This window comes from Microcaecilia unicolor, chromosome 1, assembly GCF_901765095.1.
Source record: "Microcaecilia unicolor chromosome 1, aMicUni1.1, whole genome shotgun sequence".
Taxonomy (NCBI): domain Eukaryota; kingdom Metazoa; phylum Chordata; class Amphibia; order Gymnophiona; family Siphonopidae; genus Microcaecilia; species Microcaecilia unicolor.
This window is the reverse complement of record NC_044031.1, coordinates 100,260,784-100,275,123: the sequence shown is the minus strand read 5'-3', so window position 1 is coordinate 100,275,123 and position 14,340 is coordinate 100,260,784. Positions and strand designations below refer to the sequence as shown.

Below are 14,340 nucleotides of genomic sequence, written 5' to 3'. Positions count from 1 at the left end.
AAAAGTTAAAATCTCCAAAAATAGCCTAAACAAGTTCAGAAACTTCTCCTCTGCCCCTCCCTATACACAGGCAAGCACATCTTGGGGGCATAATCGAACGGGGCGCCCAAGTTTTCATGACAGCGTCCTCACAGGATGGCCCCGCAAAGGGGCGGGAAAACCTGTATTATCAAAACAAGATGGGCATCCATCTTTCGTTTCGATAATACGGTCAGGGATGCCCAAATCTCAACATTTAGGTCGACCTTAGAGATGGTTGACTTCAATGTTGAGATGGTCAACTTTAGAGATGGTCGTCCCCAGTTTTCGGCCATAATGGAAACCGAGGACGCCCATCTCAAAAACGACCAAATCCAAGTCCTTTGGTGATGGGAGGAGCCAGAATTCGTAGTGCACTGGTCCCCCTGACATGCCAGGACACCAACCGGGCACCCTAGGCGGCACTGCAGTGGACTTCACAAATTGCTCCCAGGTGCATAGCTCCCTTACCTTGGGTGCTGAGCCCCCCCCCCCAAAAAAAAAAACCCAAACCATAGCCCTAAGGGGTGAAGGGGGGCACCTACATGTGGGTACAGTGGGTTTTGGGTGGGTTTTGGAGGGCTCACATTTACCACCACAAGTTTAACAGGTGGGGGGGATGGGCCTGGGTCCACCTGGCTGAAGTGCACTGCACCCACTAAAACTGCTCCAGGGACCTGCATACTGCTGTCAGGGAGTTGGCTATGACATTTGAGGCTGGCATAGAGGCTGGGAGGGGTTGGTGACCACTGGGGGAGTAAGGGGAGGTCATCCCCAATTCCCTCCGGTGGTCATCTGGTCAGTTCGGGCACCTTTTCATGGCTTGGTTGCAAGAAAAAATGGACCAACTAAAGTCAGCCAAGTGCTCGTCAGGGACACCCTTCTTTTTTCCATCTCTTACTCATGCTATGGTGCCGACTCCCCCCCCCCCCCCTGTGAACTTTGATCGTCCCTGCAACGGGAAGCAGTTGAGGACGCCCAAAATTGGCTTTCGATTTCAGCGACCCTGAGAGAAGGACGCCCATCTCCCGATTTGTGTCAGAAGATGGGCGCCCTTCTCTTTCGAAAATAAGCCTGCTTGTATGTCACATTCCAACAAAAGGAGAAGCCTGGCACCAGTAATATATAAGTACATAACTATTGCCATACTGGGAAAGACCAAAGGTCCGTCAAACCCAGCATCCTGTTTCCAACAGTGGCCAATGCAGGTCACAAATACTTGGCAAGATCCCAAAAAAGTACAAAACATTTTATACTGCTTATCCCAGAAATAGTGGATTTTCCCAAGTCCATTTAATAATGGTCTATGGACTTTTCCTTTAGGAAGCCGTCCAAACCTTTTTTAAATTCCACTAACCTAACCGCCTTTACCACATTCTCTGGCAACAAATTCCAGAGTTTAATTACACGTTGAGTGAAGAAAAGTTTTCTCCGATTCGTTTTCAATTTACTACATTGTAGCTTCATCGCATGCCCCCTAGTCCTAGTATTTTTGGAAAGCATAAACAGACGCTTCACATCTACCCATTCAACTCCACTCATTATTTTATAGACCTCTATCATATCTCCCCTCAGCCGCCTTTTCTCCAAGCTAAAGAGCCCTAGCCGCTTTAGCCTTGTCTGGAATGTTTTTACGTTTGGAGAGCGTGCCAGGTGCCCTTGACCTGGATTGGCCACTGTCGGTGACAGGATGCTGGGCTAGATGGACCTTTGGTCTTTCCCAGTATGGCACTACTTATGTACTTATGTACTTAAGTCGTCCCATTCCCTTTATCATTTTCGTCACTCTTCTCTGCACCTTTTCTAATTCCACTACATCTTTTTTGAGATGCGGCGACCAGAATTGAACACAATATTTGAAGTGCGGTCGCACCATGGAGCAATTCAAAGGCATTATAACATCCTCATTTTTGTTTTCCATTCCTTTCCTAATAATACCTAACATTCTATTTGCTTTCTTAGCCGCAGCAGCACACTGAGCAGAAGGTTTCAACGTATCACGACACCTAGATCCCTTTCTTGGTCCGTGACTCCTAACGTGGAACCTTGCATGATGTAGCTATAATTCGGGTTCCTCTTTCCGACATGCATCACTTTGCACTTGCTCACATTAAACGTCATCTACCATTTAGACACCCAGTCTCCCAGTCTTGTAAGGTCCTCTTGTAATTTTTCACAATCCTCCCGTGATTTAACGACTTTGAATAACTTTGTGTCATCAGCAAATTTAATTACCTCACTAGTTACTACCATCTCTAGGTCATTTATAAATATGTTAAAAAGCAGCGGTCCCAACACAGACCCCTGAGGAACCCCACTATCTACCCATCTCCATTGAGAATACTGACCATTTAACCCTACTCTCTGTTTTCTATCTTTTAACCAGTTTTTAATCCACAATAGAACACTACCTCCTATCCCATGACTCTCCAATTCGCTCTGGAGTCTTTCATGAGGTACTTTGTCAAACGCCTTCTGAAGATCCAGATACACAATATCAACTGGCTCCCCTTTATCCACGTTTGTTCACCCCTTCAAAGAAATGTAGTAGATTGGTGAGGCAAGATTTCCCTTCACTAAATCCATGTTGGCTTTGTCTCATTAATCCATGCTTTTGAATATGTTCTGTAATTTTGTTCTTAATAATAGTCTCTACCATTTTGCCCGGCACCGATGTCAGACTCACCGGTCTATAATTTCCCAGATCTCCTCTGGAACCTTTTTTAAAAATCGGTGTTACATTGACCACCCTCCAATCTTTCGGTACCATACTCGATTTTAAGGATAAATTACATATTACTTACAATAGCTCTGCAAGCTCATTTTTCAGTTCTATCAGTACTCTGGGATGAATACCATCCAGTCCAGGAGATTTGCTACTCTTCAGTTTGTAGAACTGCCCCATTACATCCTCCAGGTTTACAAAGAATTCATTAAGTTTCTCCGACTCGTCAGCTTTGAATACCATTTCCGGCACCGATATCCCACCCAAATCTTCCTCAGTGAAGACAGAAGCAAAGAATTCATGTAATCTCTCCGCTACGGCTTTGTCTTCCCTGATTGCCCGTTTTACTCCTCGGTCATCTAGCGGTCCAACCAGTTCTTTTGCCGGCATCCTGCTTTTAATATACCTAAAAAAAATTTTGCTATATGTTTTTGCCTCCAATGCAATCTTTTTTTTTAAGTCCCTCTTAGCCTTCCTTATCAGCGCTTTGCATTTGACTTGACATTCCTTATGCTGTTTCTTATTATTTTCAGTCGGTTCTTTCTTCCATTTTCTGAAGGATTTTCTTTTAGCTCTAATAGCTTCCTTCACCTCACTTTTTAACCACACCGGCTGTCGTTTGGTCTTCCGTCCTCCTTTTTTAATACGCAGAATATATTTGACCTGGGCTTCCAGGATGGTGTTTTGAACAGCATCCATGCCTAATGTACAGTGGGGGAAATAAGTATTTGATCCCTTGCTGATTTTGTAAGTTTGCCCACTGACAAAGACATGAGCAGCACATCACAAATTAAATCCGGAAAATCACATTGTGGAAAGTATATGAATTTATTTGCATTCTGCAGAGGGAAATAAGTATTTGATCCCCCACCAACCAGTAAGAGATCTGGCCCCTACAGACCAGGTAGATGCTCCAAATCAACTCGTTACCTGCATGACAGACAGCTGTCGGCAATGGTCACCTGTATGAAAGACACCTGTCCACAGACTCAGTGAATCAGTCAGACTCTAACCTCTACAAAATGGCCAAGAGCAAGGAGCTGTCTAAGGATGTCAGGGACAAGATCATACACCTGCACAAGGCTGGAATGGGCTACAAAACCATCAGTAAGACGCTGGGCGAGAAGGAGACAACTGTTGGTGCCATAGTAAGAAAATGGAAGAAGTACAAAATGACTGTCAATCGACAAAGATCTGGGGCTCCACGCAAAATCTCACCTCGTGGGGTATCCTTGATCATGAGGAAGGTTAGAAATCAGCCTACAACTACAAGGGGGGAACTTGTCAATGATCTCAAGGCAGCTGGGACCACTGTCACCACGAAAACCATTGGTAACACATTACGACATAACGGATTGCAATCCTGCAGTGCCCGCAAGGTCCCCCTGCTCCGGAAGGCACATGTGACGGCCCGTCTGAAGTTTGCCAGTGAACACCTGGATGATGCCGAGAGTGATTGGGAGAAGGTGCTGTGGTCAGATGAGACAAAAATTGAGCTCTTTGGCATGAACTCAACTCGCCGTGTTTGGAGGAAGAGAAATGCTGCCTATGACCCAAAGAACACCGTCCCCACTGTCAAGCATGGAGGTGGAAATGTTATGTTTTGGGGGTGTTTCTCTGCTAAGGGCACAGGACTACTTCACCGCATCAATGGGAGAATGGATGGGGCCATGTACCGTACAATTCTGAGTGACAACCTCCTTCCCTCTGCCAGGGCCTTAAAAATGGGTCGTGGCTGGGTCTTCCAGCATGACAATGACCCAAAACATACAGCCAAGGCAACAAAGGAGTGGCTCAGGAAGAAGCACATTAGGGTCATGGAGTGGCCTAGCCAGTCACCAGACCTTAATCCCATTGAAAACTTATGGAGGGAGCTGAAGATGCGAGTTGCCAAGCGACAGCCCAGAACTCTTAATGATTTAGAGATGATCTGCAAAGAGGAGTGGACCAAAATTCCTCCTGACATGTGTGCAAACCTCATCATCAACTACAGAAGACGTCTGACCGCTGTGCTTGCCAACAAGGGTTTTGCCACCAAGTATTAGGTCTTGTTTGCCAGAGGGATTAAATACTTATTTCCCTCTGCAGAATGCAAATAAATTCATATACTTTCCACAATGTGATTTTCCGGATTTAATTTGTGATGTGCTATCTCTCACTGTTACCAATAACCTACCCTTCAATTATGGGCTGCTCATGTCTTTGTCAGTGGGCAAACTTACAAAATCAGCAAGGGATCAAATACTTATTTCCCCCACTGTAAATTTTTGACCCTCGAAGTCGCCCCTCTAAGTTTATTTTTCCACCGTTCTTCTCAAAACAGCTTCTGGAAGTTTCTCTTTGGATAGGCCAAAGCCCAAACAAATACAACTTGAACTGATTTCCAGGAAAGTGACCTCTCCTTATTGCCTTTGTGCCTGCACTATCCTATATAATAATTCTCACCTCCAATGTTCTGAAGCTGCCTGGGACCGTGGCTTCCGCCGGAGGTGGTCTGCTTCATGCAGTAGATAACACTGACGTCACTGACCTGGAAGCATTGAAGAGCGAGCAGGCTCAGCGAGTCTGCTGCCTTCCCTTCTGTTCGCTTCGAGCTGTGACTCTGGTCTCGCCCTTGCAGAAACAGGAAATGAGGGCGGGACAAGAGTCACAGCTCTGAGCGAACAGAAGGGAAGGCAGCAGACTCGCTGAGCCTGCTTGCTCTTCAACGCTGCTGCCGGGACCCCGGTAAGAGAGGGGGGTTGGCGATTTTGGAGGGAGGGGCGATGTGGACGTTGGGGGATGGGGGAGGGAGGGGGGACTGGTACTCAGAGGGAGGACTGGAACTCGGAGGTAGCACAGAGTGAAGGACAGTGACAGAGGGAGGGAGGAAGCCATGGAAATCGGAGGGGAGGGAAGGGGGCCGTGGGACTTGGAGAGGACACAGGGAGAGAGCGAGGGGGGGGGGAGGAAAACCTTGCTAGCGCCCATTTTCTTTCATACAGAAACGGGCCTTTTTTACTAGTATCTGTATAAAGGCCATTTTGCCTTATAAATTCATCAGTTAAACCGACTGTCTTTCCAGTCAGTGTTGTTTCTCTTCATAGGTTGATCCATTAGATCTGCTCCCAGTTCCCGTCTGCCTGTATAGTCAGTGCTCCTCTCCTCTAAATACTTATTCCACTTGAGGTTTGCAATCTGCCCACCCTTCATTCACTGATTCCTCCCAAAGATCCATCATATTTCCAGACCTTTCCTTCCTGGGACTTCTGGGAATCCAGTTTCCTCAGCTTAGACTTTGCTCTGGGGTTGAACTGTTTTTCCTTTTCCCCAAGTGTTCAAGGGACATATGTTCCATCTCAATAAATAAATATCATGATAACACATTCTATTTTGTGTGCACAGCTCCACAATCTGTACATTTGTCTTGTCTTGTGATCCAGATAGCCTTGGGGTCTGTAATTTTTCATTCAAAAGGTCAGGAATATAGCGACCCCCTCATTATTTGGAGCTGAGTACACTAGAGGAGAGTACATAATCTCTATGGCCAAATTTATTCTTCTCTCCTCTTAATTTTAACTCATGGGTTCCCCTCTAGTGAGCTTATACCTTTATGGTTAGAATATTAACAATAAGCTCAAGAAGGAAATGGGTGAAAATGATACTGGAGGTAAAAGGTGTGTTTAAGATAAAAAGTCCCTTTAAAGGGCACTCCAGGGTCCACTCAATGAAATTATATGAAAATACTTTAAAAACAAATAGGAGGAAATATTTTTTCACTCAAAAAAATAGTTAAGCTCTGGAACTTGTTGCCGAAGGATGTGGTAACAGTGGTTAATATATCTGAGTATTTAAAAAGTTTGGACAAGTTCCTGGAGGAAAAGTCCATAGTCTTATTTAGATGGACATGAGGGAAGCCACTGCTTGCCCCAGGATTGGTAACATGGAATGTTGCTACTAATTGGGTTTTTGCCAGGTACTTGTGACCTGGATTGGCCACTGTTGGAAGCAGGATACTGAGCTAGATGGACCATTGGTCTGACCCAGTATGGCTATTCTTATGTTCTTAAGTGTTAGGTCTCTTCTGGATAGTTTTATGCACTTCTATCTCCAACATTAGAGTTTCTCACTCACAGAATGAAACTGTAAAAAGTGCACCTCATGACGGTGACTTTGTTGTTTCTCTATGTCTCATTTTCTGATACTCTCTAGTCCTCTTCTCTTCCTGAACTTGGTATATATGTGGGACAAAGATATAGTCCTTTAGGTATCCATATCTCCTAGGGGTAAGCAACAGGGTTTTTGCGGTCTTATCCTTTTGTGGTAATAGATAACTCTCTTTGGTGTTTCTCCATGTTCCCTGAGTGCTATAGGTTTTTATCCTATTAGAATGGGTTAAGGATAAGTCCCTGGATGGGTGTATTATCCCCTATCATTTAAGATAGTAAACACTTACTTGTTCCATTGTCTCCAGCTTCAAGTTCCCACCCTGTTTGGGACTCTCAGCTTCATCTATGTGTTCTCTTTCTGAAACGTTCAGGATCCAGTCTCTCCATGACCAGACCTTTTTTCTTAAGGCATTCTGTGCTTCAGAGGGGGCAGCTATGAGTCAAGCTGACCTCCCCTGATCAGTTCACTTAATATGGGAAGTTCTCTTCTTCTTGGTTGCTCCAGAATAAAGTTCTTAATTCTCCTTCTCTTCCCTTGGTCCCTAGAGCAGATGCTAAGGCTCTAGTAGGCCCTTAAGTGGGATTTATCACCTACTGCTCCTCTACATGCTCCTTTTTGGACATTTTATGAGGGAGAAAGGGCTAGACTCCTTCCTACTATTCAGTTTGTTTGATACCTTTCTCTGGAGCGGAGACCCAGAATGCTCCTTCTGCAACTGCATATGAACACACACATGGTTAACTCCCCTTTCTCCCATTGGAGTGCCTTGTATCCATTTACTAAGACATGATGCAATCTGTTTTCTAGTTGGTGCCTCCTGAAAGCAGTGCATGTTAGTGAAAGCCAATGCTTCTCGCTCTAAGTCTGCTCTGCAGACCAGGGCTTGAGTCACCTGTGCAGCAACTATCTCACTGAAATACATCTCCTTCTCACAGTGAATTTCAATCAATTACATTTCCAGAGAAAGACTCATCATAGTTGTTTAGACTCAAGCTCCATATAGCTGACCTTAATTCCTTCTCATAAGTACATAAGTACATAAGTAATGCCATACTGGGAAAAGACCAAGGGTCTATCGAGCCCAGCATCCTGTCCACGACAGCGGCCAATCCAGGCCAAGGGCACCTGGCAAGCTTCCCAAACGTACAAACATTCTATACATGTTATTCCTGGAATTTTGGATTTTTCCAAGTCCGTTTAGTAGCGGTTTATGGACTTGTCCTTTAGGAAACCGTCCAACCCCTTTTTAAACTCTGCTAAGCTAACCGCCTTCACCACTTTCTCCGGCAACGAATTCCAGAGTTTAATTACACGTTGGGTGAAGAAACATTTTCTCCGATTTGTTTTAAACTTACTACACTGTAGTTTCATCGCATGCCCCCTAGTCCTAGTATTTTTGGAAAGCGTGAACAGAAGCTTCACATCCACCTGTTCCACTCCACTCATTATTTTATATACCTCTATCATGTCTCCCCTCAGCCGTCTCTTCTCCAAGCTGTATAGCCCTAGCCTCCTTAGTCTTTCTTCATAGGGAAGTCGTCCCATCCCCGCTATCATTTTAGTTGCCCTTCGCTGCACCTTTTCCAATTCTACTATATCTTTTTTGAGATGCGGCGACCAGAATTGAACACAATACTCAAGGTGCGGTCGCACCATGGAGCGATACAACGGCATTATAACATCCTCACACCTGTTTTCCATACCTTTCCTAATAATACCCAACATTCTATTCGCTTTCTTAGCCGCAGCAGCACACTGAGCAGAAGGTTTCAGTGTGTTATCGACGACGACGACACCCAGATCCCTTTCTTGGTCCGTAACTCCTAACATGGAACCTTGCATGACGTAGCTATAATTCGGGTTCTTTTTTCCCACATGCATCACCTTGCACTTGCTCACATTAAACATCATCTGCCATTTAGCCGCCCAGTCTCCCAGTCTCGTAAGGTCCTCTTGTAATTTTTCACAATCCTGTCGTGATTTAACGACTTTGAATAACTTTGTGTCATCAGCAAATTTAATTACCTCGCTAGTTACTCCCATCTCTAAATCATTTATAAATATATTAAAAAGCAGCGGTCCTAGCACGGACCCCTGAGGAACCCCACTAACTACCCTTCTCCATTGTGAATACTGCCCATTTAACCCCACTCTCTGTTTCCTATCCTTCAACCAGTTTTTAATCCACAATAGGACATTTCCTCCTATCCCATGACCCTCCAATTTCTCATCTTATAATAGGTTCTTATTTGTTCAATTACTCTGTAAATAAATATTTGGAAGTTAAACAGCAAATTACTGGATTGTTTTGAATTAAAATACTTTGTTTAGTTATTTGCTATAACTGCATATCAATATGTGCAGCAAGGGCAGAATACGTTCATTAGATTTTGCAATAGTGGAGGAGGTAAATTTGTAAGTTTACTAAAGGCATGTTGTCTGGAAAAAATAATTTCTGCCCCTAGAAGTGTAATTAACTGTGCACCAAGCCAGTCATCTGTCCAGGAATCCCTCATTAAGAAGTCACATGACAGGCCCCATTATTGTAACTTCCTGACCATGAAGCTTCCCCATATGTCACACAAACAAGGAGAGAAACCTACCTAAGTATATAAGTATTTAAGTGTCTCCATACTGGGACAGACCAAAGGTCCTTCAAGCCCAGTATCCTGTTTCCAACAGTAGCAAATCCAGGTCACAAGTACCTTTCAAGATCCCAAAACAGTACAATACATTTTATACTGCTTATCCCAGAAATAAGCAGTGGATTTTCCCAAGTCCATTTTAATAATGTCTTATGGACTTTTCTTTTAGGAAGTTATCCAAACCTTTTTAAACCCCTGCTAAGCTAACTGCTTTTACCATATTCCCTGGCAACAAATTCCAGAGTTTAATTACATGTTGAGTGAAGAAATATTTTCTCTGATTTGTTTTAAATTTACTACTTTGTAGCTTCATTGTGTGCTCCCTAGTCCTAGTATTTTTGGAAAGAGTAAACAAGCGATTCAGTATTTTATTTACCTCTATCATATTTCCCCTCAGCTGTCTTTTCTCCAAGCTGAAGAGCCCTAGATGCTTCAGCCTTTCCTCATAGGGAAGTCGTCCCATCCCCTTTATCATTTTTGTCGCTCTTCTCTGTACCTTTTCTAATTCCACTATATCTTTTTTGAGATGCAGCGACCAGAATTGAACACGGTAGTCAAGGTGCAGTTGCACCATGGAACGATACAAAGGCATTATAACATCCTCGTTTTTATTTTCCATTCCTTTCCTAATAATACCTAACGTTCTATTTGCTTTCTTTGCTGCCACAGCACACTGAGCAGAGGGTTTCAAAGTATCGTCTTGTCTTCTCCATCTGGGAATGAAATGGTGGCTTTGGCAGATCATAATGTAAAAGTCTAAGGCAGTCAGTTTGTTTCTAAAGAGTGGACCACTAGGACAAGGTAGTCCCACCAGACTAGGGGGAGAGTCTGGGGTTTGGATGGTTGGATGAATTAGGGAGGGTGAAATGTCATGGACAAAAGGTTGAAAGACCTCATAGACATGGTTCTCCCATCTTAAATTCTGCCACAAGGCTTTGCCATTAAACTTTGAATTGGTTAGTTTGGTAAATGTGTGCAGAATGTTTGTTGACTTTCTTTAGAAATATGGAGAGAACCCTTGGACATTTCAAATATATTTTAATGTTCTTTGTGCTGAAACTGGAAACTTTCCATGAGAGGGTTCTAATACTAGTAATATAGTTTTGAAGTAGGAGCAGCCCATCCCAAAAGGTAGGATAAGACAATAGAAGAAGGACTAGGGTATCATTCACCTATGTAGTAGCAGCAGGCAACCAAGGGGCTGTGTCTCAGATGCTCCATGGGATGGGAAAAGAGGAGCCTTTTCCATTCCAGTTAGAGAGAGGGTATCTCTCTAGATTGCCTTTTGGAGAACTTCAAAAGAAGATGTGAAGGAAATATCTAAGAGGTTGAGAATACCTATGCCAGAGGAATAGGAGCTTGGTCCTGGAATATTGTCCATTTAAAGGATAACGAGGAGATTTTAGTATATGAAGAGGGCTACATGGAGTTTCTTCAGTTGCCCTGGGACAGAGGAGAAAGAAACATCAGAAAGAACAGAAGGAAGTCTAAGTCTCGTTTCCGTGAGGACTCAAGAAATTTGAAATTGGATTCTTTTTGGATTCTGTGTTTTTTTTCTTCTTCAGTGGATTATTCTGAAAAATTCAAATGGTGGAAGTGAATGACTTGGGTTGTATCTGTATCACTTTTATCTTTTTTGTCTACTGGATGCTGAGTTATTTATATTCTTATCATGTAAACTTTTGATTTGGAACACATACTTGGACTACTGACTATTTTTGGAGTGGAGTGAAAAGGAATGTGTGATAACCTAGGCCTAAGGGTGGTCGCATCCCATGAACCTATTCCCAGATACTGCAATGCATGTTTTTTGCTGCAGCTTCTAAGCTGATCCCAAAGAGGTTAAAAATGTGTCTATTCTGCCTTTTCTTATTGTCTTTCTTGAGTTTTGCTTATGTCTAGCTCTTTTTCAATTTCCTATTTCCCTCTCAGGGTATACAGATCTGGCCTTCCTCACTGAGAGCTTCTCTAGAATAACTGAGGGATAGAAGTATTGTCTAAGCAGTTCCAGAAGAGGAGACTGCTCATATAGACAGGTTCCTCTTCTGGGACATGGAAATGATCAGCATAGGTCATCAGCTGGACCTAAGTGCAGACTGAAACTGGAAATAATCAACTGTGGACTGTGATATGCAGATTGAATTTCCTGTAAACTGTCTCCTCTAAATCATTGACAGATCACAGTCCACAGTCCAGGTCATGGTACTTAGGATTTTCTGAAAATAACATGTCAATCTGAAAAATATACCAGTTAGTATTCATATGGCAGAGAGAGGACAGCGTTTTTGGGGTTTTTTTTGTCCACCATCGGTACTATAACCGGAAATTCAATTCTGGGCCCTATGTGGGCCTTGGCATTAATTTTCTAATTTTTAGAAAGCTGGCTAATGTGTGCCTGTTTAAGTCATTATTCAGACTTCACCAGCCATGTGCCAGCACATAAAGATAAGACAGCTATTTATGCAGTCCAATTTGTGCACTAAACATGGCCGGTTAGTTCTGAATATTGGGAGCTAATTGGATTCCGCCCCCAGTGTAGCCAGATTCCACTTCAGTGCTAACTAGTCATTTTCAGCACCACTAACCAGTTAAATGCTGCTGAAAATAACCGTATAGCCACATACAAGTGAGTTAACCAGTCGGCAGCCGTTCTGAGCGGTTACCTTGCTTTGAACATCTACCAGATAGCTTTAACTACCTTGAGCATTAGCATTAATCTGTGAATATTTGCATCTGAACTAGAAGAAAGAGCTGAAAACAATAGGCGTTGCTAAGGGGGTGCAAAACTTTGTTGCACCCTCAGTGAAAGCCGCACGCGAAGGCCCTGAGTCCCTGGACCTGCCCGAATGGTTCAAATAGGTCTGGGGACTCAGGACTTTCCTCAGTTCATGGAGGGGGCTTTGGTGTGTGGTTGGGCAGCAGCGATCTCCCAATTGCTGCTTCCCATGCCAGCTCTCTGCAGACTACTGTGAGAGGTCCCAGCTGCTAATTTGATTCTTAGAGCTGGCTCAGGCAGCAGCGACTGGGGATCGCTGCTGCCAGAGGGAGAGAGGTGCTGCATCGGGGGCAAGGAGGGAGAGGTGCTACATGATGGGAAGGGAGAGGGGGAAAGGTTGCATATGAAGGGAAGGGAGGGGGAATTGCTGCCCTTGGATAGGAGGGCAGGGAAGGGGGAGGCTGCGTATGAATGGAAGAGAGAGGGGCAAAATGTACATGGATGGAAAGGAAGGGAGGGAAAGACTACACAGATAGGAGGGCAGGAGAGGGGGAAATGCACATGAATGGAAGGGAGAGGGGAAAAGGTTACACATGAATGGAATGGAATGAAAGGGAGAAGGGGAAATGCTGCCCTTGGATAGGAGGGCAGGGAAGGTATAGGGGGAAAGGCTACATTTGAATGGAAGGGAAAGGAGGGAAATGCACATGGATGGGATGGAAGGGAAGGGAAGTATGGGGGAAAGGCTGCATACAAATGGAATGGAAAGGAGAGGGGGAAGTGCACATGGATGGTATGAAATGGAGAGGCAAAAATGCTTCACTTGGATAGGAAGGAAGAGAGAGGGGAAAATGCTGCACATGAAGGGAAGGGAGAAGGGGAAATGATACAGTTGGATAGTAGGCAAGGGAGAGGGAGAAATACACATGGATGGAAGGGAAGGGAAAGGATGAAACGCTGCATATGAAGGGAAGAGGGGAGGCAAGGCTGCACATGAAGGGAAGGGAAGAGGGAAAGCTAAATAGATATGAGAAGGAGGCAGAAAATTGAAGAAAACTGAATGTGAAAGATCAGTGCCAAACAGACATAAGGCAGGAGGAAGTGAAGAAGAAAGGAGGTGAGAAAAGAAATAACAAATGAAATGGAAAGGAGGCCCTGGAAGCAGAGTTAATTGCACAGACAGAGGACAGCAGAAACAGAGATTGGGAACAAGATGATTAGAATAATAAAATCATCAGACAACAAAGGTAGGAAAAATGATTTTATTTTCAGTTTAGTGATTGAATTATGTCAGTGTTGAGATTTTACATCTGTCAGCTTTATTTTGCACTGTACAGGAGGATATGCATTTCTTTCTATTTCTCTGGTGTTGCATGACATGTACAGTCTGGTATCTCTGCTTTCAGTTTTTGTCTGCATGGTTTTTGCGGTTCCCTATTTTGTATCAGGTGAGAGTCATGTTCTGCATCTGCAACTGAGGTGAAGGATTCTGCTGGCATATGGTGTCTGTGTAGGATTACGTAACAGTCTTCTTTTTCCAGTTTCCCTGTAGCAGGTTATTTTGGTGCTCTAGGGCCTGTCTTCATAGGTGGATTAAGGCTATTATGGTTTGGTAAGTTTTCTATATAGGTTCTGAGTTCTTTTTTGCAGGTTTTGTGTTATTTTTCAAAGTGTCTGTCTGGCCTGCTTGAAAAACAAAAATGCTCAGGACTAGTGAGGTCTCCACTTCTGGTACAGCAATGAGGCATTAGAGAGATTTTCATACAATGCCTCCTTGGTATACAGACCTATCCCATGCTCCTTCATTGTAGATATCCCAAAAACCCAACTGGCTGGGAGTGTCCCAAGGACTGGGTTGAGAAGCAGTGTGGTAATACAAACAAAAACCAACATACTTTAAACAAAGTATCCAGCAGTGGAAGGAGCGTGTGCTGTTCCTGAGTTGATTGTTATAATCTGAATATTTTTTGTGTGACCAGTTGTAAGGGGGTAGCTTCATTGTTGGGGGAATATGAGTTTATGATACATAGTAGATGACGGCAAAGAAAGACCTGCACGGTCCATCCAGTCTGCCCAACAAGATAAAC

At 43.8% G+C, this 14,340-nt stretch overlaps 1 protein-coding gene across 1 annotated transcript in view; it reads left to right on the top strand.

Annotated features, from left to right (window-relative positions):
- JCAD (junctional cadherin 5 associated) overlaps window positions 1–14,340 on the top strand; it is a 235,912-nt gene that overhangs the window by 61,666 nt on the left and 159,906 nt on the right. The window lies entirely within an intron of this gene.